Source organism: Sturnira hondurensis, unplaced genomic scaffold (assembly GCF_014824575.4).
Source record: "Sturnira hondurensis isolate 20B ecotype Veracruz unplaced genomic scaffold, ASM1482457v3 Scaffold0000880, whole genome shotgun sequence".
Classification (NCBI taxonomy): domain Eukaryota; kingdom Metazoa; phylum Chordata; class Mammalia; order Chiroptera; family Phyllostomidae; genus Sturnira; species Sturnira hondurensis.
In genome coordinates, this window is record NW_028073511.1 from 16,639,753 (window position 1) to 16,666,744 (window position 26,992).

The window sequence follows — 26,992 nt, forward strand, 5'->3', positions numbered from 1 at the left end:
GTAATAATGCCACTGACAGTGAAATATGTTGTATTTTAGTGACAAGTTAAATGTTTTGAATAGTGAATCACCTATTAAACAGTACTCTTTTAATTCCTGAATGACTTTAGAATAGTCATAAATAATACTTAACATTTTAAATCTCTTTCCCTAAAATTGGCCATGTTGTGAAGCAGCAGCCCAGCACATGGGAATAGTATCTATCAGTTGAGTACGTTCTGACCCATTTATTCGTCTGGTCTAATTGCCCTCAATGGGAACGATACCTGTGACGATCTCTGAGCATTCTTTCAGCTCTAAACTCTTCTGACCTTTCTGTCCCATTGAAGAAATGTAGTCTGTCGTTCAGCACAGAAACATTCTCTGTTTTAGAGACATAGGCCCTCAAGTTAGGGAGAGTTTAGATTAAGAAGATGAAATAGCATCGAGATGTGATCTTTCTGGTAAACCACCTGAGTGCATTTTGAGACAAAGAATTTGGTTAGATGGTATTAGAGAAAATGTGTGGGCACAGGAGCTACAGAGAATTGACTGGAAACCACCCACCATTTACTACTGTGTGCTTTGGGGCAAATTACTTACAGTGTTGTCATCTAAAAAATGAGAATGAAAGTCTATCATGTAGAATGGTTGTAAAAATTGAATAAAACGTGTAAAGTGCTGAACTCAGTGGTTAAAACTGCTGTTCCCTCTCTCCCCAGCTTTCTGTCAGCTGCAATCTAAATGAATGAGAATTCCCTAATCAAATTTCTAAAAGTGGTATTATTCCATCACTTTTAAATTCTCCTTGATGCTTCTTTTTTCTGTCTCATTTTTCTATTCTGTCAAATTCACATTGGTGTCCTATTCCCTTTGTATTCCTTTCTCTCTGTTGCTGTGTAGAGAATTTACTAGAAATATCAACACATTAAAAATATGTGGCAAAGAGGAAGTAAGTGCTTGATTTTTTAAGCAAATCATATTCATGTAAATATATACAGACCTGGCAAATGAGCCCGAACTTTCAAGTCTAAATTATTTGGCCTGTTCTCAACACTGATCACAGTGCCCTGTGTGATGCTGGTGACGAATAATGGTCTGGCCTGCCTTTGACAGCCCTGGCAATCCTCTCTGTAGCCATTAACCTAGAAACTGCTGCCATTGTTTATACAAAACCCATTGAGGAGGTCAGTGGACCATAATAGCACTTGCCTTTCTTGTATACCAAGCACTAATAAATGTATTATTTATATCACATAGTAATCCCATGAGATAAGCAGGTATTATTGTTGATGAATTGTTTTAATAGCATCATTAAATGACTTTTCCAAGATGTTATAAATCTTATAAATAGGAAGTGTCAGAAGCCAGGACTTGAAGTTGTTCTGATACTCAAAATAGTGAGGACTCTTTGAAACCATTTTTCAACAAGTTCCAACATTTAATTTCATTCGTCTTGTAAAATACTACCACCTATCCTTACATAGACCTAGTAATTTCTGCCTTGCTAATCTTTTAAAAAATATTTTATTTATTTATTTTCAGAAAGAGGGGAACTGAAGGAAAGAGGGAGAGAAATATCAATGTGTGGTTGCCTCTCATGTGTCCCCCACTGGGAACTGGCCTGCAACCCAGGCATGTGCCCTGACTGGGAATCAAACCGCGATCCTTTGCTTCACAGGCCTGCGCTCAATCCACTGAGCTACGCCAGCCAGAGCTCTGCCTTGTTAATCTTGCTCTTAAATAAATATCTCTAATTTTTAAGGGTATTTCTGTTTGACATTCTCTTTCCACTATGCACTGAATTAAAGAAGTATTCTGGTTTGGGTTGGTGTTTCTTTTCTTTCTTTCTTCTGATTTATCTTTAATTGTTCTTTATTTCCATTTTTTCCTATTTTAAATATAAAAAAATAATTGACATGAACCACGTAAAACATAAAATTCACTGTTATAAATATTTGAACTACACAGTTCAATAATGTAAAGCATAATTACATTATTGCACAACAAATCTCCAGACCTTTATCTTGCAAAAATGAAATTCTATACCCAGTGAAAAACAGCTCCTCATTTCCTCCACCAAGCACCTGGCAACCACAATTGTACTTTCTGCTTTGCTAAGTGTGACTACTCTTAATACCTTATAAAAGCGAAATCATACATTTATTTTTGTGTGACTGGCTTATTTCACTAAGCAGAATGCCTTTAAATTTCTTGCATGTTGTATCATGTGTGAGAATTTCCTTCCTATTTTGCCTTAATAACTACTATGTTTTTATTCACGTATTGATCAATGGATATTTGGGTTGCTTCCTCCTTTCTGGATATTGAAATAATGCTGTTATGGATGTGGGTGTACAACTATCTCTATGAGATACTTCATTTAATTATATTGTATATATACTCAGAAGTGACATTGCTAAAGTACATGGCAATTCTATATTGTATTTTTTAAAGAACCACCATACTGTCTTTTATGGGGGAGGCATAAAATGAATTCATTTATAAAAGTTGTGTATTTATTCTTACATGTTTAAACTTCAGTCACCTACAAAGTACTCTCCCTTTGATGCAATCCATTTATCTAGACATTTTTTCTACTCCTCAAAACAGTTTTTGATCTCATTGATTTTGATGCCTTTTAACGCTTCTGCCATTTTTGTTGAACCTCTTCCACACAGGCAAAATATTTCCCTTTGAGGGCTTTTTTCATCCAGGGAAACCAAAAACAGTCCCTTGGGCCAGATTGGGTGAATAAGGAGGGTGGGGTATGTTGGGGTGAGGGGCTGTCATATTTGTCCCACCATTTCTGGTCAGAAACTACTGAACACTCAGCATATTGCTGGCAGGTGCCCTTGTAAAATCATCCATCATGAAATGTGCAAGCGCATTGAAGGAGTCTTGAAAAAAAATTCCATGAAGCTGATCACGGCCTCTCACAACACCTGCTTATACACTGATGCAGATGGGTTCCCAGAACAGTCACCGAGTAGGGGAAGCCTGTACTACAAGGGGCCTACCCTCCAGAAGATAATTCTGCTTTGGGAGGTGGGTATTCTCTCATCCAGCAATTGTGCCAGCCATCAATAGTACAAGACATCCTAGGAACTCTCTAAATGAGAGTTGTCTAGGGTGGTCTTTCTGTTACTCATCACATCCAATCACTGAGCATGTTTTAGGTAGTCTGCCTCTTCAAAATGACCTCATGCTGACATGCTTGCAGATCAAATTACCTCATACCCAGATAATTATATTTATGTGCTTAGGCACTTGTCTTGCCAGTGGTCATTTCCTCCCTTCAATAGGCTTTTAAATTCCTGCCAGATAATATTTTTATGATTCTGATGTGGTTGCTACTTTTCTTGATTTAAATTCCTCCCCATCCCTGGCTACTATATAAAATGATAACTGCTTAGTCTGGTGATCAAGATTTGCTACTATTTTAACCTCTTTTAAATCTAGCTTTCATTGTTTCTCTTTACCAAGTCTGGATTCTAGCCAGTTTGAATTGCTTATAGACACATTTCTTATACTTTTAACTTCTGACCTTGCTTGTTTATATGCTGTTCCTGATCTGCAATGTTTCTCAACATACTTTTTCTCTCTCCCATGGAAATCTTTTATGTCCTTGTAGCCTCAGCTAAAATTCTGAAACCGCTCCTGATTTCATGATTTTATACAACCTGTCCAATTAGCCGATGACACTTTACTGAGTGTTCCCCCATGGTATTTATCGCTTTCTATGTTATACAGTAGTTACTTATGTACCTTGAAATGCGTACAAACTTTAGCTTCCAAACTGCAGCTTGAGGGTGGCTTGTGTCTGCGTGTCTGTGTGTTTTCATCTTGTGTCTCCTCTAGTGAATACCACAGTCCTGTGCACACAATTAGCAATCAATACGTTTGTCTGGAGGGGATGAGTCAACAAGTAAATTAACATAAGTATTGTGGAGTGGGATAGACATAGCTTCTTCGGGTTCTTACAAGGAATGAAAGTTTTATGTGTACCAAGCAATGAGAAAACAGAGAGATGTATCCAAACATGGATGGCATTTGAGCCTGAAACCACATATTAAGGCAAACTCCTTGCACCTTTTTGTGTGTGTATTGAGGAGATCATTGAGAAAGCAAACACGATGGCTTCTGAAGTATATCTCTGAGGGAAAATTGGGAGTAATGGCTGTGGGCTTTTGCTTGTTAATGAGTAGTAGTATTTTATTTGGTGATTTGCATCCTATTATTTTATTATTTATTATCTTTCAGTAGATTAGCCTGAAAACTAAAAATCTGTTCAATTTAAAATCGATTTAAGAGCTACTGTAATCTGTTAGATGCTTAAAGTTGTGCATTCACTTACTTCAGCAGTATTGAACCACTGAAGCAAAAATAGTTTTTAAAGTTTAATTGTAGTCAAGTTAGTGTGAAAGATACATAATTTTGAACATATTTATATTTTGCCTTAAAAATAGCTCAGTACTCAGACTTCCTAGAAAAGGCAAGTCTTTAATTGAGACAAAATATCTCCTTTAAGATATAGAAAACTTTTTTTCTATACAGAGTATACAGAAAATCAAGTAGATATTTTGGTAAATTGTATAGACGTTTAAATAATAAGACTGTGTGATCCCTAAACACTCAATAAAATATTAATATCATGCTATAATGAGAAGTTAATTGAAAAGTCACTGAACTAACTACCTAAAATCTCTTCAGTTGATTGGCACTATTTTCAGAAGATGCTTCTTTAAAATTAATAATGAAAAAAATTGATTTGTATAAAAGTTTCTTAAATGTAGAGAAAATGTTACAACCTTTGTACTATTTTTAAGCTCATAATATTACTTTTTAAAAATTATCTTTTGTCCTCAGGAATGACAGTCTTATCATTAAAAGAGAGCATTTATGATTTTCTCTCCAAAGTTCATTAAGTTATAATCATTTAAGTCTGTGTCATTAACCCTTCTATAACTTCCTAAAAGCTGCACCAAATATCGTTTTGTGAATTAACCCATTCCCAGAAGTTGTAATTGAATAACATGATTCTAATTCATAAACTCAAAAATAGTGACAGTTGTAAAAGGAAAATTGCACCAGACGGATTAAAAATAGCGAGGAAGACTTTAGTGAAGGCAGGCGACTGACAAAGGAGAGAACGTCACCCTCCCTCTGCTGAAACCGAAGGAATCTGCTCTCCTGGAAAAGCACACGGATTTCAGAGGGTGGGTTGGATGAAGCCCTTCCTGTTTGCTATTTTAAGACAAGTTAAGTCCTTACCCTCCCACAGGGACTGAGAGTTAGAAGCCCTATTTTTCTTGATGATTACATTTCAAAAGAGATGGCCTCGGGCCCTGAAGAAAAGATATACCTGAGTTGTGGAAGATTTATATCTCAAAGGGGTACAGAAGGGATTTACCTTGGCTCGTTTTCTAAAGTAAATGCTACAAGACAAAGGAGGCTAGGAGTCTAGAGTCATGAGGAGGCCTGACTAAATATTCATAAAGCTGAGGAAATGTCAAGGCCTCTTTGACACAGTAGATGTTGGCTACTGAGTAGAAATTTCAAATTTGTTCTTTGCTACACTTTTCACTGTGTGACAAGAATTCTTTTCAAAGGATGTGCTTCCACTGCTATCTGGGAAAAGTTAATTTTCAATACTTTTGACAAATAAAATGTCATACCCAGAGGATTAAAAATAGGCGATTTTTAGGCCTTCCGTCAACAATTTCCAAAGCCTAGTCTTGCTATCAAAAGCATGTCTTTCTGGCTCATTCATTCCCAGCCCACCCTACCATATACCAGCCTCAGGTACTTGCTAATTCAGAGAGAACAAGTGTCATTTCTAAAGGTTTAGTTTTACAACTAAACCTTTTCCCAGTATTCTTTCATCCCTATTAGAATCATTTTTATAATGGCATGTAAAATAAAATAACTTTCTTTTTCAAAAATTGAAATTATACTTTACTGGGCAGCATTGTCTTTTCCAGCCAACATGATGATCAGAATGAGAGAAAGTATTAGAACTCTGCTCTCTACCTGAAGGAATGATCATTTTACTAAAGAAAAGATAAATAGAGGAGTTGGTAAATTTAATTCTAACCAATTCAAAATCCCAATTAAAAAAGCACTGATATGATTCTAATCGAACCTTATCAAACTAATTATAGAAAACAAAACTGTGTTAAGTGTAAAATGGTACATTAAAGTGATACAGATAAACCTTTAAGTAGATCTGATTTACACTAAATAAAGTGAATTAGCAAGTAAGAGAAGAGTACGAATTTAACCACAGCGTTTTCTGAGATAACCACCCAAGTGTCTACATAGCTACAGGAAGGGGCACAGATGTTCACCCTACAGAAACCTGTAATTAAGACACACATCTCTGCAGATGTAGCCATTTTTACATCTAAAATGTACTTTTATAAACGCACCTCTTATAAACCCAAACCAAAGAAAAATCTTTTTGTTTTATTTTAAAATCTTCAGTTTTATTTTAACAAGAAAACCCCAACAAGAATTCTAATCGTACAAAGGTTTAATTAATCTTAGGTTGTACCAGGCTCATTTCATTATAATTACCTTCACTACCCAGGTTTATTGTATTATAATGAAATCATTATTTATTGAGCCTCTGCTATTTTCGTCAGCTAATATTTTTAGATACATACTATGAATAAAGTGCTTTGAACACATTTAATCTAAGAATTATACAGTGTTCTATGAGGAATCATTGAAAGTATGACACTTTTCTTCCCTTTTAAGAACATGCAGTGTAATTAGGTAAATAATATACTTGTACAAATATTAAAAAATATCCTGAAGACAATAGTAGGAATAGCATAATGTAGGATTAATTTTAATAACTATAAATGTTATTAACTGAAGAAATATTAATTCTGGTATTGTTGTACAAATAGGTGGAGTTGGAGCTACGGTGAATTGAAAGCTATTATAATGGAAGAGAAAAATACCAAAAATTGCTGAAAGAAGTCCATAAATTTAGGTGTAGGATTATTTCATAGAAATAATCTTTTGGTATTAGGTGATATATAAAAACAAAGAATGCTTATAATCATTATGAAGGAGGCTTTGTAATTCAGCAAGTGTCAATTATATGATAACAAAAATGATATTTTCAACAAGAAAAATATTTTGTGTGTTAACATGAACTTATGGATATGGAAGAAACTTGGTAAATCATGCAGATTTAGTCTGAAGCCCAAAGAAAAAAATGAGAGATTTTCTTCAACATTGTTTTTTTCCCTCATTTTGACTTGGTGTCTTCCCCTGTTATTGTATCTTGATAAAAAATTTCACTACAAGCACATTTAAAATTTTTGAAACTTTTATATTAAATCACAGTGATACTCTTAAAATTGCAAAAGTATGTCTATGCCAACCTCCTATGTCTCCTATATGATTATGTGAATTCTATATATTAATTATACTAATTTATTTTACAATAATTATTTAAATCATGTGTTACTCAATAAGCCTTTATTAGGCCCCTTTTTATATATCACAGGATATACTAGGCACTGTTAATTCAAAGGTAAATAGCCCTGGCTGGTGTAGCTCAGTGGATTGAGCACGGGCCTGCAAACCACAGGATCACAGTTCGATTCCCAGTCAGGGCACATGCCTGGGTTGCAGGCCAGTTCCCAGCAGGGGACTCATGAGAGGCAACCATACATTGATATTTCTCTCCTTCTCTCCTTCCCTTCCCCTCTAAAGATAAATAAATAAAATCTTTAAAAATAAATAAATGTGTCCCTGCAAAGAGAACAATCATATGCTAATGTACATTGAATCTATATGATTTGTATCTACCATCCACATACTTAAAAATAACATTGATCACACTTTTTTCTATTTTTATCATTTAGGAAAGCTGATTTCTCTCAATCATCTACAGGGTTCAAGAAAGATAAAGGAAATAAAAACATAAACATAGTAACTTTATCAATGAACACAATAGTCACATATTTAAAAGAATAAAAATAACACCTACTATGCAGGGGCCTATTTCTGCTTCTAGTACTGTACTCGAATTCTTACTTGAATTGGATGTCACAGTTTTCACAGCTATTCAGCTTCGCCTGATTTAGTGTAGCTGGTGACAATGTGCCAGTTAAAACATTATCTGCACATGTTTATAAGTGTCTAAGAGAGAGAACCCACTGTTTCAAATACACCAGGATGACTCAGAAATAACTGTCAGAGGACTGTGTTCTCCAGAGGTGGCGCATCACTTGGACTACAAGAGCCATTAGGTGACATTTCTCCAAGAAGGAATCTTGTCAGACATTTCTCCAAGAAGGAATCTTGTCATTTTGTTTCCTGCCTGCTGTAGGGGCTTCACTCTGCAATGTGATGAGCCAGAAAAGAGAGTGAAGGAATTTACTGAACAAGCGTAGGAGAGAGGTATATTTTTAATCCAACAATGTGCAGTAGAAAATGGAAGAAATTGAGTTCATTTGCATTATTCCCTTTTATGACAAAGGGCTAACGCTTCAAAAGGGGCAGTCACGACAAAAACTGTGAGTAAGCCTGCTCCCGTCCTTTGTGAAATGTAGAGCAGAAGCACTAAAGGGATAGAAGAGTTTGTAAGAAACACCGCCTGAGCCTTCTTCACCTGGTTTGGAACTGTGGATATCAGAGCCTCTATTAGACTTGTGTCCTTGATTCCCGTGGCAGGTGCGCCATCAAATTCTCTCCTGTTGGCAGCATCCTCTTTACATTGACTTGGCAGAATGTTAAGAAAATCAATGTTTGACTCATATTTGAAAGATGTAGAAGGATCTAACTATTTCCTCTCTTCAAGGTTTTCTTTCTTATATACAGATTATACATATATACGTTCATCTTCAGTGGGGTCTCACTCTATTTCATTCCATTTTCTATGTACACTGGTATTCTATTTCTAGCTGTCAGAAAAATTAAGGGATTTAATGCAGTGGGCAGAAGAGAGATATTCCTAATCATTTTCCCGTATATCCTGAGTATGTTAGTTCTGCAAAGAGAACCTCTAAAAAATAATCATGCTGCTGGGTAAGATCATGCTTCAGGCAGCAGCTGGAATAAAATCATTTTCTTTTCAGTAGAAACATCCTTAATGTTTTCCAATGACCACCAGTATCAAAGCTCCAGAGATAGAGGACTTGCTGAAGATCGGGACTGACCAAGTCATCAACCACAAGGGGCAGATCTGGGCCCCCTCCTTCTCCAGCTCCCTGGCTGAAGGCCTCTGCATAGGTGTAGACAGTGAAATCAGCGATAGTTGATCAAAAGTGCTCCCCTGTATGAATATGTGTTTAAATAAAATAAACACAAAAGTTAAAAAAAGAAATAAGAAAATAAACTTTGCTTTTTCCAAAACTGTAAAAGTAGTAGGCCCAACGGCATTGTGCCGAGCCTCAATGGGTGTTCATTGAGATACGTATTTCAGTGCACACTGATGGCGAGTAAGAATGATTATGCAGGGCTAGAATGTGTCACATATACGAGTATAGTCGCTCATATTTAAGGACATGTTTCTCACCTGAAATTCAGTGAACACTGAACTCTGCCATCTGGGATTTATGTATTTGGGTGATAGGATGGATTCAGTGTGGAGTCTGTCTTAAATCTATAAAATAAGCCAGGAAGATTTAGGAAATCTTCATCATTTTCTCTTAAATTTTGAAGAGTAATCCCCCCAAAATTATTATTTTAATACCCAACTTCTATTTTTATCATTTTCTTTATTATAGTTTCATGTTTTTTTTTCCTTTTCATTGCATCTGATATGTATAGTTCTCCATTGATTCCTGGTTAATGTTTAGGCTGGATATTGTAGTGGATAATCTTAATCTTGATTCTTTTCTCCCAAAGGATTTTTAAAAACATGAAAATATATCTACATATGTTTTTAATTTTGCCAATTTAGAAAAAGCAAGAGATCTGATAAAATGCTAATGAATAAATATAAAATGTGTTTGAATTTCCATCCACACGGAGAATCACAAAAAGTAAGAATCTTTACCTAATCATCACTCTTTTTAGAGGAAGAGAGATACAAGCTAGGTAAAATATGTGACTTGTATAATATATTGTTCTTACCACAAGAGCTTTAATTAGATGTGGTATGATTATCCTTTTATTATACTTTGTGCCTCAATTGGTTAGTCTTGACCTATTTCCAAGATCAAACGCACACACACACACACACACACACCCCTCCCTTAGTCGTACCCATGACCCACACAGAGAAATAGAAGGCTGGGAGAGGCAGGGAAGGGGGAGAGAGATGAGATACACAACAGAGCGAACGCAACAGAAAGAGGGACAAACGAGAAAGAGTAAGGGAAACATTCATCCCTCAGCTTTGGAAACTTTCAAGATGGAAATCATTTTATTTCATATGTGAAAATTCCAGGACACTTCCATGGATACAGGCTTTTTACATTATCCACTTCCATGGACAATAGCTTTCAGTGTCATCTATTCTCATCACCAACTTTCACCCCCAAAGTTCCAGCTGCGTTCATACAGTGTTGGGATCATCCTATGATAACGATTTTGGAAATAGCTCCCTAATGGGAGTGCCTGAAATTGGATTAATACTTAACCTAGGTAGTTATTGAAATGTAACTCTCACACCAGAACACTATATGAAACAACAATCTGACTAAAAGGTAGACCCCCATTACATTTACATGTTATTGAGAAATAGCTTGCTTTAATTTGATAGACTGAGTTCAAACTTCTCATAAAATATTTAAATTATTATTAAAACACACAGGTACTTTATCCATTTCAAAATGTTATTGAATTTACTGATGGGTAACACAAGAAATGAATATCACATTTAAAATGTATTCTAATGACATTTAGTTCTCTATAGCAATTCCAGTAGAAATCAATTAAAATTTCCAAAACAATGTCAGAGTAAAAAGATAAACCTGAAATCTTGACCAAGGATTTAAAATAATTTTAAAAATCTGACATTGCAAAATTAAGAAAGGTATTTCTTCCTAATTTAAAATTTTTAGTTTTAACATAAGCCAAGAAATAATACCATATTAGGGAGCTGAGTAAAGAGTTTGGGTTGCCTGCTCCCGTACTAGTGGAGGGATCAGTTGTCACTGCACATACACCTGCACGGTTTTAAACTCTAAATCATTTGTAAAAGGATTAAATCACTAATCCAATCACCCTAATTCAATCACATTTTCACTTCTTTTTAGCTCCATATTAATGCTATCCTATTGTTTTAGATAGAGTAGCCTTAAAATTCATTAACTTGAATTAATTCTTTATGCACATTTAGTCCACATAGCATGCATACAAAAATAACTGGAGCAGTGCATTTGAACTAATTTAATTAGGATTATACTTGGAATGATACTTATGTTACTGCCAACCCTGGATTTGGGAGTAAACAGGTGTAATTATGAGATTTGTGCACAACTCTTCCCGTCACATGAGTAAAGTCATTGTGGTCTGGAGAGCTAGTCAGTTTAATAGATACCACTGATAGTTCTGTGTGTAGTTAATGCCCCATTGACTTAATAGAAACCCGCTAGGGCCATGTTATTATGCAGATTACCTCATCAGCCATCCAAGGTTGGGCTAGATGAGAGCACTTGGGGAAACACAGTGGTAGCCCCACTTCATTTGCTCTCTGTGACCTATTGTTCTCAGTGGTGTTCCATCAAAAATTAGCTCAGCTAGTGAAAGCAAAGGTTTAAGAGATTATTAGGTACTCAGTCAAATACCATATCTTGTCCAGCATAATTGCTTGAGATTTGGTTACTATCAGTTGTCCTTCCAACACACACACACACACACACAAGATGTATTAGAAAGGTATTGATGAGGTTAAAAAAGAACCTTCATTTAACATTTATTTCAATTCACCTTGAATTCCACTATTGCTTTAATGCAATCAATCACGGAGACTCTGGAACATGATTTATGGCAATTTTCTCTGATTTTCGGAGAACCTAATATTATTTTCAATTTTTAATGTACAATCGACTCAAGCCACATTCTTTCCTTATAGGTACAAAACCTGAAACCAGCATAAAAGGAAAGCATCTTTCAAATATTGTCGAATAAAGATTCTAAACAGTTGCTCAAATTATCTGATGTCTCTTTTAATTAACTTTCATAAACATAAAAAAGAAAGCCTCTGAGTTTTAAATTTAAATTAAAAGCCAAGCTGTTTTTAGTAGAGTGTAGGCATATTGCACACCAAAACATCCTTTGAGACTAACAGTTAAGGTTTAATAAACACTGTCCCCATTTCTGCTGTGGTGTGAGTTTCATTTTGCATATGCTGACCTTGGTTCAGGATATGGAAGGTTTGTTCTTAAACTTACAAGCTGCCATCAAGGTGGGCATCAGTCTTTGCAAAACAACCTCTGTCCATGTATTTCTCCTTTTAGCAACATGTCTTTTCAGCTGCCACATGAATAGTTAGGGCATCAAACAAGGTCATATGCAAAATAGGACTCTTACTTCCAGGACTGATGAGTCTCTATGTAGTAGGTGGGCTCTGCAGGGCCTACTACACAGACACTCCCCAGTGTTTCCCACTGCCCACCAGCAACTGCCAAGTACATCCAATGTCCTTTCACCTGAGACAAGGGGACCTTTGCTTACAGCTGGCCAAACAGTGCTCAAACTTCTCCGTCACACCTAAAGTATTTAAAAGAGTTGTAAATAACTGCCATCCCCCTAACCCATATCCATCTATTACATATTAAAAGTTTACGTTTTTATACCTCTAATACGTGGAATTGTATACTGGTCTTTATAAGCTTAGAGGTACTTCAGAAATTCTGAAAACTGAGTAGTCCAAACAATGACCAAACGAGTGAATGGAGTGGTTAAGTAGATCATTTCTAAGGATGGTCCTCTATTTCCATTTAATTCACACCTTCCTGTCCTGATACCTTCAACTCAAGACAGAAGAAATAGTTGCGCTCTGTCCTCACTCCACTACGTTTGCTTGCCACCGTGTTCCCAGACAGTCTCCGTGTTTTCTCCGAGAGTGTAATTCATCTTCATTGTTTCTGTGCCGACAGGATGGAACCTGCTTACAAATTTTACAGCTAGCAATACTTTTTATTGTGGCTCTGAAAGGACTCCTGAGGGCTTTCTATTTTATTTTTAGGAACATTCTGGTTTTTTTTTTCCCTTTATGCTGTACTTTTCACTATTATGAGTGATGACCCCAGAATACTGGGAGGAAAAACAACCAACGCCCACCAAACTCTGTAATTGTCATAAGTTTTAGTGCAATCTTCCAATACTTTGATTTATTGCACATGCTGCATTTTAACTATGTTGTAGCTAATGAAGAGTATCAGCCGTCATTGTAGAATGCTTACAGTCCTTCATCCAGGAAAACTGCAGGACGCCTCCAGTGTCTTTCAGAGGAAAAATGTTTTCCTTGTGCATTTAGGTCTTGAATTAAAACTTCAGGCATTTGAAATCTAGTCAATCGGAGGAGGAAACTGTGAAATTATATCACTCAGTGTCAACTGTGTTCCTCTAGACATTTCTTCTATTCTAAGACATTCTTCAGCGTTGATTATGCTTGAGCAGCTGAAAAAAAGCCCAAGAAGCCAGTTAGTATGAAATCACCATTAACAAGGTTTTGCCTGAAATTTAGGACTAATTATGTAACTTCAGAAAAAAATTATTTACTGAATAGTAGTGGGGAAGGGAGCTTTCTGGAAACAAGACAAACAAAACAGAAAGGTCAGAGCATTTAAAGTGAAACTGAAAATGAATGTGGCATTTTGTATGCTAACGTTTTAGGGACTTCTGCCTGCAAACCACCTTGGGAAAGGTCATTTGTCCTCATATGCAGAACAGGACAGGCAAAGAAACTGATGGTTCGGTTGATGAAGGTAGGACCATAATGGACCAATACACCAATTTTGTGCAGAAGAGACAGATTTGCTCTCTTATACTCCAGCATAAGCAAGTTTTGTGCTAATGTGGAAACTCAGTTGCCAACTGTTCTGTTATAGGGAATGAAAAATGCACTTAGTATTCTTAAACATCAGTGCACATCCCAAAAAAATATTTCCTAGGTGTATTATCATTTTAAAAATAAAGTTTGTAATTGTCCAGTATGGAGAAGTAAATTTAACTACTTTTAAACTAATTTTTGAATTTATGAAGGCTCTTTTTCACCATGTGAGCTGTGAAAATATGTGTGTATATATGCATACATATGTGTATACACACACGTATATGCTATATATGTTACATGTGTATAACATATATGTAGATACCCCAATAGAATAAGATTTTTGTCTTATTTTATGTAACAATAGCTATATAAAATGTAGAAAATTTGTTCTAACACTTTAAATACTATATTTCTAGAAACAGAGTAATTAAAATGCAGAAAATAATTAAAATTCTACCAAAGGTGACTTACTGTTATAAAAAATGATCATCTATTAACATTTGGTAAACCTTATATTTTCTCTATATAGTAGTTTTTTTAATTAAAAATATTAATAATGTGCCCCAGCTGGTCTTGCTCAGTGGATTGAGTGCTGGCCTGCAAACCCAAAGGATTACTGGTTCGATTCCCAGTCAGGGCATTTGCCTGGGTTGCAGGCCAGGTTCCCAGCTGGGGTGTGGAAGAGGCAACCTGTAAATAGATAGATGGTCTATTTACATTGATGTTTCTCTTTCTTTTTCTATCTCTGTTCCCTTCTCCAAAAATAATAATAAATAAATAAAATATTTTAAAAATACTAAAACATATTAATGATGTACTACATGCTGAATTAGGAAAATGATAAAATGATATCAAATTATCATCATTGTATAATCCTCATGATAAACTCAATTTCAGTCAGTAACTTGCTTCCATTGTACTCAATTTTATTTTGATTAGAATTACAACTTGTGCTGCATTACTCAGAGTATTTTACTGATGAGTATTTTTACGCTAGTTGTGGAAGCAATACATTTATTCTATAAGAAAAAAAATTAAAAGGTTATGAGCTTTCTGTATTGATGAATTTATTCAATGATATCAGGGTACACTATAAAATATGTTATCTAGATTATCTTTGAAGGACATTTGTGCTCATATCTCAAGCTCTGTGACTTCCATACAGAAGTTGTTTATAGTTACCCAAGTTTTGTTTTTCATTTGTAGATAAATTATCGGGAGAGCATGCAAATGAGTTTTGTTTGATCCAAGCACACCTCAGTTATCTAATAAACAATGATCATAAGATATTTCTCTTTTTGTGGCCTTCCAGTGTGAGAGATACATATCTGAGTAAATGTAATCATGGGAGATTGAATCTTTTCGTGCAATTTAGCAACTGAAACTTTTAACACACACTATCAAATATGCACCTGTGTTTATGACCTTCCTTTTTCTTTGAAGAGTCTTAGGGGTTAAGAGTTACATGGTTTAAATTACTCACAGAATCATTTGGTGAATTCTTCCATTCATTTTGGCATCTACGGCTAATCTCTGTTGGAGCAGCCAATGTAACCTATATCTTCACTTGGAAAACACATTCATTTTTCCTACCAAGGTTTATCACCCTAACATTGCCCTGAATAAATCCTCTGACTCAGAAACTCTGACTTCCCCAATGTCCTCATTCAAACTTTTTTTTCTGTTTTTATGCTGCTGTTCTCTCCACTCTTGAAAGAAATGGTATCCACATTTCTCTTCACCCATCAGCATCTTGCCCGCTCACCAAAGCCATTCTTGGTGCAGTCTTCTGTATGACAGTCTGAGTGGATCTTCTCAATTTCTCTCTGTTACTTCATCTGAAATCTTGGCCATGTTTCATCTTGTCATACTTTGTGCTCCTTTTCTCTCTTTTGAGAAGCCGTTAGGTCCATAGTGTCAGAGGCTAGGCCTTACTTAGCCTTGAAGTCTGCTCTGCACACTGGGGCGAAGGCGTGGAAAGGTGGGTCTTGGAGTGCAATGCTGGGCTTGCTTTCCTGCTCGGCCTTGTACTAACTCTGTGACTTAAGCAAATGACCCAAGGACAATGTACATGTGTCTCCTTCTGTGACAGCCCTGGCATCATGGGAATGTTATAATAATTAAATAAGATTCTAAATTCAGGCAAAAAGCTTTATCTCACTTAGCAAGTGTTTAGCATATATTTGCTCAATGGGTAAATGAGTTGGCTGACTAATCTCCCTTTGCTCTTAAGAAATAATCCTTAATTTACTCGAACGGGACCTGATGCAATTGCTATCATAATCCTGACATGGCATCATTACTTCTGCACTTTTCCTCACGTGCCTTTTGTAAAGAAGTCTTCGATACAAGGATGACCTTTAAACCTCTTTATTTTTATTTAGCAAAAGAACTGACAAAAAAGAAAATGTTGACGACAAAGAAAAATAAAGGCTGTTATAATTGTAGAACAAAACATATGAACCTGTGTAAGTGGTATGTGGAAGAGATTTGAAGAAAACAGATTTGGGTTTATCAAAGACAGAGGTGGAAGAAGTATATTGTAGAAATCGATGACCTTGTCAAATGCCTAAAGACGAAAATTTATTTAAACAAGAGTGCTTTTCAAGCTAACCTTTAAAATTCAACGCTTCTGTTAAGGTACTTCAGGGATTCTGTAAAATTTTAATTGGCATTTCAGTTTTAAGTGTTTCGTATGGTTTTAAGATTGTAATTTTAAAAGGATCCAGTAGATTTCATTTTCTCTAATAATATTTTTAGTGTCTGTTGATTTCCACACAATTATTTTATTTAATAAACTATATTTTACTGCTTAAAAATAGTTTGAAAACATCTGGTTTGGGAGTCGGAGGCGGGGTGGACACCCAGTAGGAAATGTTATTAGTTAGAGGGGATATCAATTTGGAGTGTATGTTTCATGTAAGTTTTCTCCTGAAAATAGCTCACAAGAGGCTATTTGTGGTTTCTGCATTTTTTTTCTATAAAGTCTCCATGGGCACTGAATCAGCCAACACTAAATCACTGCTCTTTGGGGGAATACAAGGAAATACAGTTCCTATGAGCTTCTGGTCACAATATTTTAATCCGACAATTATCACATAACCTCATTTTATGTGTGTTTCTGTTTAAAGACACTGTATTTAATATATAGTGGATTCATTTACATTAAATTCATGGCCAACAGCACCTCGCTCAGGCCAGAACAAAGCTTATAGAGCACAAAGCTTATTGAGCACATTCTCTTGCTCCATAAGGCACCTCACAGCTCTTGCTCTTACGAACACTAGACAGCACTTCAGTCTCATGCTCGGGGTCATTTTAAACTGCAATGACTAACAATCAGCGAAAAAACACAAAAATGTGGCAGTAAATTGACCTCAAAAAGGATACTTTTTGAGCTGAAACAAAAAGGAGGAGTCCCTTTGCTGAACAATAGCTGCGACCGAAAGCATCAGGCAACTCAATTTTCCCCTGCTCTGTGCATAAACATGTACATGACTGACTGACCTAAGCATAGCCGCTGATTTTTTGTAGTTACAAGTATGTTTAGCAAGTAGGTGACGTTGCAAGTATAGAATCTATCAATAGGGAGGATTCGCTTCCTGATCAAACTGGGGAATTAAAAACTAGCATTCGTGGACTTAGGTTGTAAGCAAGGTGAGAAACCACTATGCCCAGTGAAGCAATGACACAGACGGTATGCTCCAGCCTTGTCACAACAGTCTGGCTCACGGATCAGCAGCGCCGACATCACTGAGGGCTTGTTAGATACCCAGACTCTCAGGCCCCACCCAGACGTCCTGTATCAAATATACATTGTAACAATTTGTGTGTATGTGACCATTTATACAGAATTACTCATGGCATGTAGTGAATTAATTTCTGATTAATAAAATGGTGTTAATAATGTTTGCCTTGTGCATGCAGGCAAAAATTGAATGAGGCAAACTCATACAAAAAATCTAGGTAAGCTCTTAAATACTACAGAACTGTTGAGATTGGAAGCATTGGGCGTTAATGGTGGTTGAAAGGGGGAGGGACATTTTACTACATAACCAAATCATCTTTGTCTGATAAAAGCCTTTCTATTTTTTATTTAGTTTTTTTATAATTTTCTTTCAGTTCACTTCATCAGCTGCAGTTCTGTTCCATTTTTCTTTCTTACTTTATTTGAAAGTGTTTGTTACTTTCTACTATTAATTTTTTAAAAGCAATATGTAGAATTTTTCCTAAGGAGAAGCTTTGCAAGTGTTAGAGAAAATAAGATTTTTAAAAATACCACTCTAAAGATCTTTGGGGCATATAATTTCTCTTATTAAAAGCAAAACAAACAGAAAACAACTCCCCTTCATCTTAAAAGCAGGAGAGTTTCTTTCATGGTTTGCTGTGGTGTTAAATACCCTCATATTTTTTCTGTCCTTTTGAAATGATTAAAAGAATGTCTCTCTTTAAAAACCTATGTCAGAGATTCCTAACTACAGAAGAAGTCTGGAACATCAGAGAAAATCTGGTACTTAATCTTATGTTTTCTTGGGTAAAGTTTTTAAAAAGAAGAAAGAAAGCCAAACCAAACAACACGACATTTTCTCAGACCAAGTTCAAAATACAAGTGGTTATGAAGAAAACAAACAAGAAGAGTAAACAGGGAAAGGAGGGTGAAAACATCATCAAAGTTACTCAAAAACAAATGTTTGTGTCTTTGTTAATTAGAGTGCTTAACGTGCTCTGTCTTTTAACCAGAGGATTCTCCCTTTTTTTGGCATTTGTGTCTGTTCACAATATCTAGTCACCTACAGACTGATTTGTGCCAGGCAGAATGTTTCCAAATGTGTGATATTCACAGTGCTCATTTATTTCTGAAGACAGATAAAAAATTCACCAGCAAAGAGTTCTCTCTCCAGACACAGGAATGTACCTAAGTATCTGAGACTCAAACACAGTTGGAGTCCTGAAATGTATTTAATGCATAGCTTCACGTGCAAAACAAACAAACAAAGAATGGCTTTATTATGTTTTTACAAAGTGAAAAAAATCATTGTATTAAGTAAACATGCAAGACTTGGCTTTAGATTGTGATAAAAACCTGAAAAGGTAATCAACTGTATAGATAAAGCCAACGGTGGTACAGGATGAACGGTCACATGCGTACATACAGACAAAATAACCTGAAATTGTGTCCGAGTCTGCATTGAATCAGGAGTGATATTTAAACACATCATTAACAGCATTCTTGAGTCGTTAAGACACTCGGAAGGAAGCATTTGTCTACATCGATGTTTGAACTCTCTCCCACTAGCAATGGGCACTTTAGAAACATTACTTCTTAAGCATGCTCTCGAAGTTTAGGCATTCATATTTTTATTTTCCCACCTTTTCATGCCTTTAAGGTTTTAACACACTATTGATTCCGTACAAGTAGATCATTATGTTTCTGAGGACCACTCGCTTTTCTGCCAGTATGGAAGTGCAGCTGCTATAAAAATGTGTTTTATAAACCATACTTAGATCACAAGAAAAATCAAAAGAGGGGAAGGTAAAGGAAGGGATTTTATTGAATCTTGAATCAATAGTATTTGACCTTATCCAGCATTTAATTGATTGGCTCTTCAAATCTGTAAGATGGAGGATTACCCTCTCTGGTTAGAGAGGCTGTTTTATAGCCACTGTGGAGGTTCGTATTGATCATAACTACATTAGGTTCTGGTGATCATTTAATGGATAGATTAGAATGGAATAATCCATTTAAATTTCCACAGCATTGTGATCTGTTTGGGACAATCAATGTCAACTCTCAGTTTTATACTGAAATTGTAACCTCCTAGAGACACTGCCAGCTGTTGGTTATGAAACCTGTGTATGGGACAAGTGCCGAGATTAATTATTATAATGGAGTGAATATGTGTATCCTCCCTTCCAAATTCATGTGTGAAGCTCTCATCCCCACGTGTGGCTGTACTTGGAGTTCAGGCCTCTAAAGGTGTGGTGAAGGTTAAAAGGGCATTAACACGATCAGTGTCCTTAAAGGAAGACACGAGAAAACTTGCTGTCTTGCTCTCCCTCTGCACAAGAGCACAAAGAGGTCTTGTGAGCACACAGAGAGCAGGTGGCAGCCCCCAGGCCGTGAGAAGAGTCCTCTGACTCCTATTTGTTGGCGCCTTGATCCTGGCTTTCCTAGCCTCCATAACTGACCAGTGATTTTCTGGGGTTGAAGCCGCCCTGCCTGTAGTAATGGGTTATGGCAGCTGGAGCATGCTGACCCATTCTACAGAGTGTGAAAAAGAGCAGGCACAGGTACGGGTATGGCTAATGCCCAAGAAACATCTGAATTCCATGATTTACAAACAAAGGAATAAAGAAGGTATTTTTGTTTCAGATCTATTAATTTGTGATTCATGTTTAGAAGCTCTTTTGTGTATGTTTGCTTGCAGAGCCACAATTTTAACTTTGAGGGAAAGGATGCGCCATAAGACATTTAAACGATGACGCTTGTTTGTTGTTTATTTTGTCACAGTGAGAAATTACACTGGACCAAAATGAGAAAATAGAGCTTGGGATACCGATTTAGTTACCATTTACTTTATGATTCTGAGTATGATAGTTAATCTGTTTAAAAAGCAGTTGTGTGTGTGTGTGTGTGTGTGTAAAATCTAGTAAAATCTAGAAAATAGCCTATGGAGTTAGGAGGATTAAATGAAGTAATATGAACTAACTTAGCACAGGGCTTGTTACCTGATAGTACTCAAAAATATCTGAGGATTTGGGATGCTGTTCCTATTCTTCATTGTATAAATGTAGAACTGATTTTTAAAAATATTGTGTTTTACTTTTAAGATTAATATAAATCAAACATATAACTTTCTTCTTTTACCTATTCCCTGCTTAGATATAAAATAAACAACCCATTTTTTTTGAAAAGGCGGAAGTAACCTCATGACTGATAGCTTTCAGTGTTGTTGAAGGTAGGAGACTTCTGGCATGAAGATATAAAGTATGTCAAATTACCTTCTTTTTATTTATTATTAACTCCTATTATAATCTCATTAGCCTTCAAAGCGCTTTAAATGAACTTGTGGAAGATGTACCTAGCCAAGCGGGGCTTGCCTGCCAAAACTTGGTTACTTTGCCAAAGAAGTATAATTGTAATAGTTAAATTATGGGGTTGCAGAGGAGATTAAATGAAAGAATGCCTGTGTATAGGGCTTACATCCCGGCCTGAAACACCCAGTGCCCAGGAAAGGGGAAGCTTACAAGTGGAGTGAGCTGTTTGGGTACTGCGAGGAGGAATGACTGGCTGTCGGGAAACAAAACATGATTGGTTGGCATAAAGTCAAATGTGACCTTGATAATATAATTTTAGTCAAAGGGGGAGGTACTGGTTGCAAGGACTTAAAGGATGGACGCGCAAGTGGAATCTATAGGCATCAGGCCAGAGAAACTTGGTAGCGAAAAGAAAACTACAACATATTGTACAAGCACTTTGGGAGGTACAGCAATATGGTTTGAGAAAGTGTGTTGTTGCTGAATTTTGTTTCTTGGCTTTTGACAGGGGTGTAGTTACTGCACACTTCTATGGTGGAAGGAGGCCACAGGTGGGGAAAATGAACAGAATTGCACCTGCCTGGTCTGGGAGGGGGTGGTGATGATTTGCGATCAAGAGCCAGTGGCATGCTGGTAAGCCTGCCAGATCCCAGGAATGCAACAGGGAAAGAGGGAGAAGAAAACAGGCAAAGACTAGGGGCGAGGCAGGAGATAGGTCCTGTCTCCGAGAGACAAGGGAAGAAGCAACATAAAGGCAAATGAGAAGAGATGAAAATTCAGGCTTCAGTAGTCTGTTAAATAACAGATGGTGTCATTTGCCAAGAATGAGATGCTTAAGCCTGAACTGAGGCCTCAGGAAAACCTACCATGTTGAATTCTCCTGCGAGTCAATAAGTGATGATTAAAGGAATTGTTGAACACCAGTGCAGGTCAAGTTGAGGTTGAACAGCACAGATTTGTAGAAAAGCCTGTCAACACTAGTTCCGAAGTTACTTCTGCAGTGGCTGGCAGCTTGGGAGAGAAGCAAAGGAAACAGGCAGGTGATGCTTTGCAGGGCAAAGAATTAACAACATGGGCACAGCTGAAGGTTAGCAGGGCTAGTTTTTATAAGGTCCTTGCAGGAGCATCTGAAATGGCTGACCAAGGGCTAAAGGCTGGGCAGGAGGGCAGGTGGGGCCAGAGAGGAGCTAATAAACCAGGGAGTAGGAGGTGCCTAAGGTACTGTAGGACTCAGTTAGGGTAAAGAATACATTTAGTAAGCCTAGGAAAGAAGTCAAAGTAAATTTTGTTTGTAAATAATTTCAGAAGTCAAGTGTTTGGGGAGTGGCACAATTGTTTTGGTTGTTTTGACATTTGTTTTGGTTTCTAATTTGCAGTCTCAACGATAGCCTAAGGCCGGAAACATTTACACATTTTAAGTACACTGAATGACAAGGGGATTGTAACTGTTAAAAGATATTTTTTTCCATCTAAACAGAGCGATACACCAAAACTATTAAAATTCAAGACGTAAATGCGAAATACTATGGCATTCTATTTGTGTATTACGTATGCTCAGAAACATGAATACATTAAAGGGAGCTTGGTATGCACTTGAACAAGAGCTTTAACATATTTTTCTTTGGAGACATTCTTACATTTTCTGTGCCAGGTACATTTTATATCCGTGTATAAAATTTATACAGCAAGCTGTAACTTATAATTGTAACACATATTACATTTTTTTAGTTGTAAAGATGTGTTCTTTGTGACCCCAAGCCCCTCAAGGCCTCAAAGAGTTAATGCAGCCCCATAATCACAAATTTGGCATGATGAAATGGGTTTATTTGTGGGGATTTAGCATTTTTTCTTTTCACTGTTTTTGTTTGCTTTTGTTACAAACCTTTTGGACTGGTATGCATTAATTTAGAATGAATAAAACGTGTTCATAGGGTGTTTGTGGTTGATCTATGCCTAATAGCTGGGAGGGACCATGTATGTTCCTTGGGGTGAATTCCTCATTTTAAGTGTGTAGGGCCACATGCAAGTACAGCTTCCCTGACCCACAGCCAGCAAGGGGTAAAGGGGATGGGAGCAAGAGCCTGCAGGCAGTACTTTCTGGACCCTGTAGCTCACACTTTGTCTTCTTGAGAAGGGATTTTAGAAGTCACACTCCCATTCTTGCATTTCCATAACTATCCTTCCAGAAACTCAGGCTGCCCGCCAACCCCAGGGGCCGTAATGTGAGACATGGTTGTAATAGCCTCATCATGATGAATGGTTTATATAACAGGGCCAACCCCTGGTATTGATTAGAAAGTTTCACCTCACAAAAGCAGCCTCTTCACCTCGCTTTCAAACCTGGGGAGAGGGGAATGCCCAATTTTATTGCAAAGTGTCATTTTGACAACCCCCACTTGCTTTTGGGGCTTATACGCATTATGCATCTAGTAGACATGTTTCTACATGGTCCAAAGTCCTTACTCCAGAGTGACTCTTCATGTGCTCATTATACAATTAACCTAAGGTGAATAATGACACGTGGCTTATAATTCTTGCTGTTTGAGGGGTGGGAGAACAATAAAAAATGCTTGCTGTTTTGTTTTTACTACAAAAAAGGGAAGATGCTCTGTATTAATTAAATGCGTTTGGCTTGGTAGTGGAAGTGTGACAAATAGAGATGTGCCAAACTGCCTAAAAATAATTTGGGTCATCTGCAAATCACCGCGCCTGCCAGGGTGCAGACAAGCCCTCGTGGTAGTGGTCTGTCACATTCCTTTCCCATTAGCTGTTTAGCATCTGACGAGGGACAGAGTGCACTAATTTATTTCTTGAAAAAGACATTTTGTTTCATTGATGGTTTTTTTTCCCCTGGAAGCTTATTGTTTTGTGATGTGCATTGCAATATTTTGTAAATGCTCACAGGATGTTTCTCTGAAACAGAATATTGCAGTAAAAGACATGGAAGGAAATTAAGTCTGCCTGGTCTGCTTTACCATACGAAGTGTTTTTAGATGAACTCATACTCCCGTTCTGCTTCAGGACACCTGAAGGAGGATTTATGGCAGTGGACACAGCCTGTCTGACTGCATTGAATAGCAGGCAGCTTTCTTGCTCTGTGCCAGAAGTCCAAATCAACTTTATACTCCCAAGTTTACAGGAAATTCAGGGTAAACATTTTATGGTCAAACAGGGAATACTTGCCAAGATGGAATTTAAAAAAAAAACAAAAAACTGATTTATCAGCATGCAGGCCTTCATCTTGAAGGGCCTCAATGCCTGGCCCTTTTCAACCTTCAGGAGATTGGCCTTGTGTGAGAGGGATGTAGAGTAGAAATGCCTTTGATAGTTCTGTGATTGAGTCTAGCATGCTTTGGAAAGGGACAGGACTAGGTTTAAGCAACCCTGCCTGATAGAACACGGAGTTACATAGCTGGAAAAAAAATTACCTCATTACATCTCAGTGCTGTTGCCCTTTGGAGTAAAATGAGAGAAAAGCTTGCTCTGGTACTTCTGCTGATAAAATTCGCTTTCTGGAACACAACCAAATCCGAGCATATATCATCTGAGAGAAATAAAGCAGTCAAAAAATTGTATTCCTAAATAGGCCTGGAACATCTTGGCAAGTGCTAAAGCAACACAAATAAGGAACAGTGCCCTACTAGCTCGACCCTTAAATTATGCAACTGTTCATTACCCGAATTATACATTGCAGGCTGCCCTTTGGAAGAGGCATGGAGCACAGAGCTGGAACAATTTCTGAATTAGAGCACAATGAGGAAGACCGATGAAAGTGTCACACGCATGTAGTGGGAGATAAGAAAGGCCAGCTTAAGTTCTTGGCATTTTAAAGAAGGCAATCAAGAAAGCCTTTGAATCCCTTCGTTTTCTTTCTCAGCAGGTTATTTGCATTTTGGTGTTAGCTCCACAAAGCATCCCATTCATGTGTCAGCAGTCCGGTGCCAGTCTTCTGCTCGGGAGGCGTGCACGTGTGTTTTGGGTTAAGCCCCACGGTATTTACAGATGAGACAGTTAAGAAGGGTGAATAACCGCAGCAGCAGCAGACCTGGCGCATTTAGAGAATTGTAATGACGATATTTAGTATTTCAAAGAATAAAGACATCATAAAAATAAAGCCATCACAGAGCTTAAGGGTGGGACCCCAAAATTCATGTTGCCCCTCGTCATGAATTTTACATCTTTCAGAGTGAAACATGTTACAGTACTGAGCTTGAGACTTCAGCAGCATAGCAGGTTTATTTTGTTGTAAGAAGATACACATGTCTCTTCGCTGTACTGTTCTAGCAATATGTATATTTGCAGTTACTTGATCGTGCCAGTAAGATATGGGTACATTTTGATCGACTGTCAGCTTAAGAGTTAAAACATTTTGTTTTTCATCCAGGTTATATATTTTTTTTGAAAAAAGTTAAGGAACATACTGACACTGTGTATCATATTTTAAACTTAACTTACCTGGTCAAATTAGTTTCTTAAATTTTCTCTTCAATAAATATTTGGTAAATTATTGAAGATACCCTCTTGCACAGAACAAATAAAGATTATGTATGAGAGGTGGGCATTTTATTAGACAAGATTAGGTGATTGCAAAGTGTTTTATTTTTGTCCCCCAGTTTAGTAGATTGGGCCCCCTTAATGCCCTTTACTCCTTCCAAACCACGTGTTGTAGGCAGAATGCCAACTTGCTAAAGACGTCCACACCAGGACCCCTGGAACCCAGAAAGGTGTTGCTTCACGTGGCAAAGAAACCTTGCAGGTATAAATTTGGTTGTGGGCCTTAGAATGTGGAACTTTTACTGGATTACGTCAGTGGGCCCAACCTAATCACAAAGCCCTTAAAAGCAGATAACTGCCCTGGCTGGCGTAGTTCAGTGGATTGAGCACGGGCCTACAAACCACACAATCAAGGTTCGATTCCCAGTCAGGGCACATGCCTGGGTTGCCGGCCAGTTCCCTGTGGGGCATGCACGAGAAGCAACCATACATTGATATTTCTCTCCCTTTCTCCTTCCCTTCCCCTCTAAAGATAAACAAATAAAATCTTTTTTAAAAAAGCAGATAACTTACTCTGGCTGGAGCCAGGAAATACTAGAGGGGAGAAGTCAGAGAGATTTGAAGTGGGAGGACTCAGACTTTTAGTTATTCTTTTAAAGATGGGGGGTGACCAGGGGCCAGGAATCAGACAACTTTAAGATGCTGGGTGTGGCTTCCAGCTGATAGGCATCAAGGAAGCTGGGATCTCCACCAAACAATCACAAGTAACTGAAGTTGACCAAGAACTTTAATAAACTGGGGAGCAGATTTATCCCCAGAATTTCCAGAAAGGAATGCAGCGCTGCCTATACGAGGGGTAGGGCTCCAAGAAAACCAGAATTATCTTCTGGAGGGTGGTCTCTTGATAGTACAGGCTTCCCCTTCTAGGTGAGTGTTTTAGGAACCCGTATGCATCAGGGTACCAACTGGTGTTGTGAGAGGCAGTGTTTGGCTTCAGAGAATTTTTTTGAAGACTTTTTCGACACGTTTGCCCATTTCATGATGGGTGATTTATGAGTGCACCTGTCCACACCTCACCAAGCGCTGAGCACTTTTTGACCCAAAAATGGCAAAAGCCTTATGCCCCAACCTCTTCCAATTTACCCAATCTTGCCCAGAGCAATTTTTTGTTTGTTTTTCTGGATGAAAAAGTCCTCACAAGGAAACTTTTTGCTGATATGGAGGAGGTGAAACAAAAAACAGCAGAAGCACTAAAAGGCATCAAAATCAATGAGTTCAAAAACATTTTTGAGCCATAGAAAAAAAGGTGTCTTGATTGGTGTGTTGCATCAAATGGAGAGTACTTTGAAGGAGACTGAAGTTTAAACATGTAAGAATAAATACACAATGTTGTCTAAACATTCATTTTGGGGGGAGGTCCCTCATCACACCTCAATTTTGGCTTTGTCGGACTCTTAGCAGAGGACCCAGTTCAGTCACTCAGTCTTTATACCCAGACTTTAGCCTTAC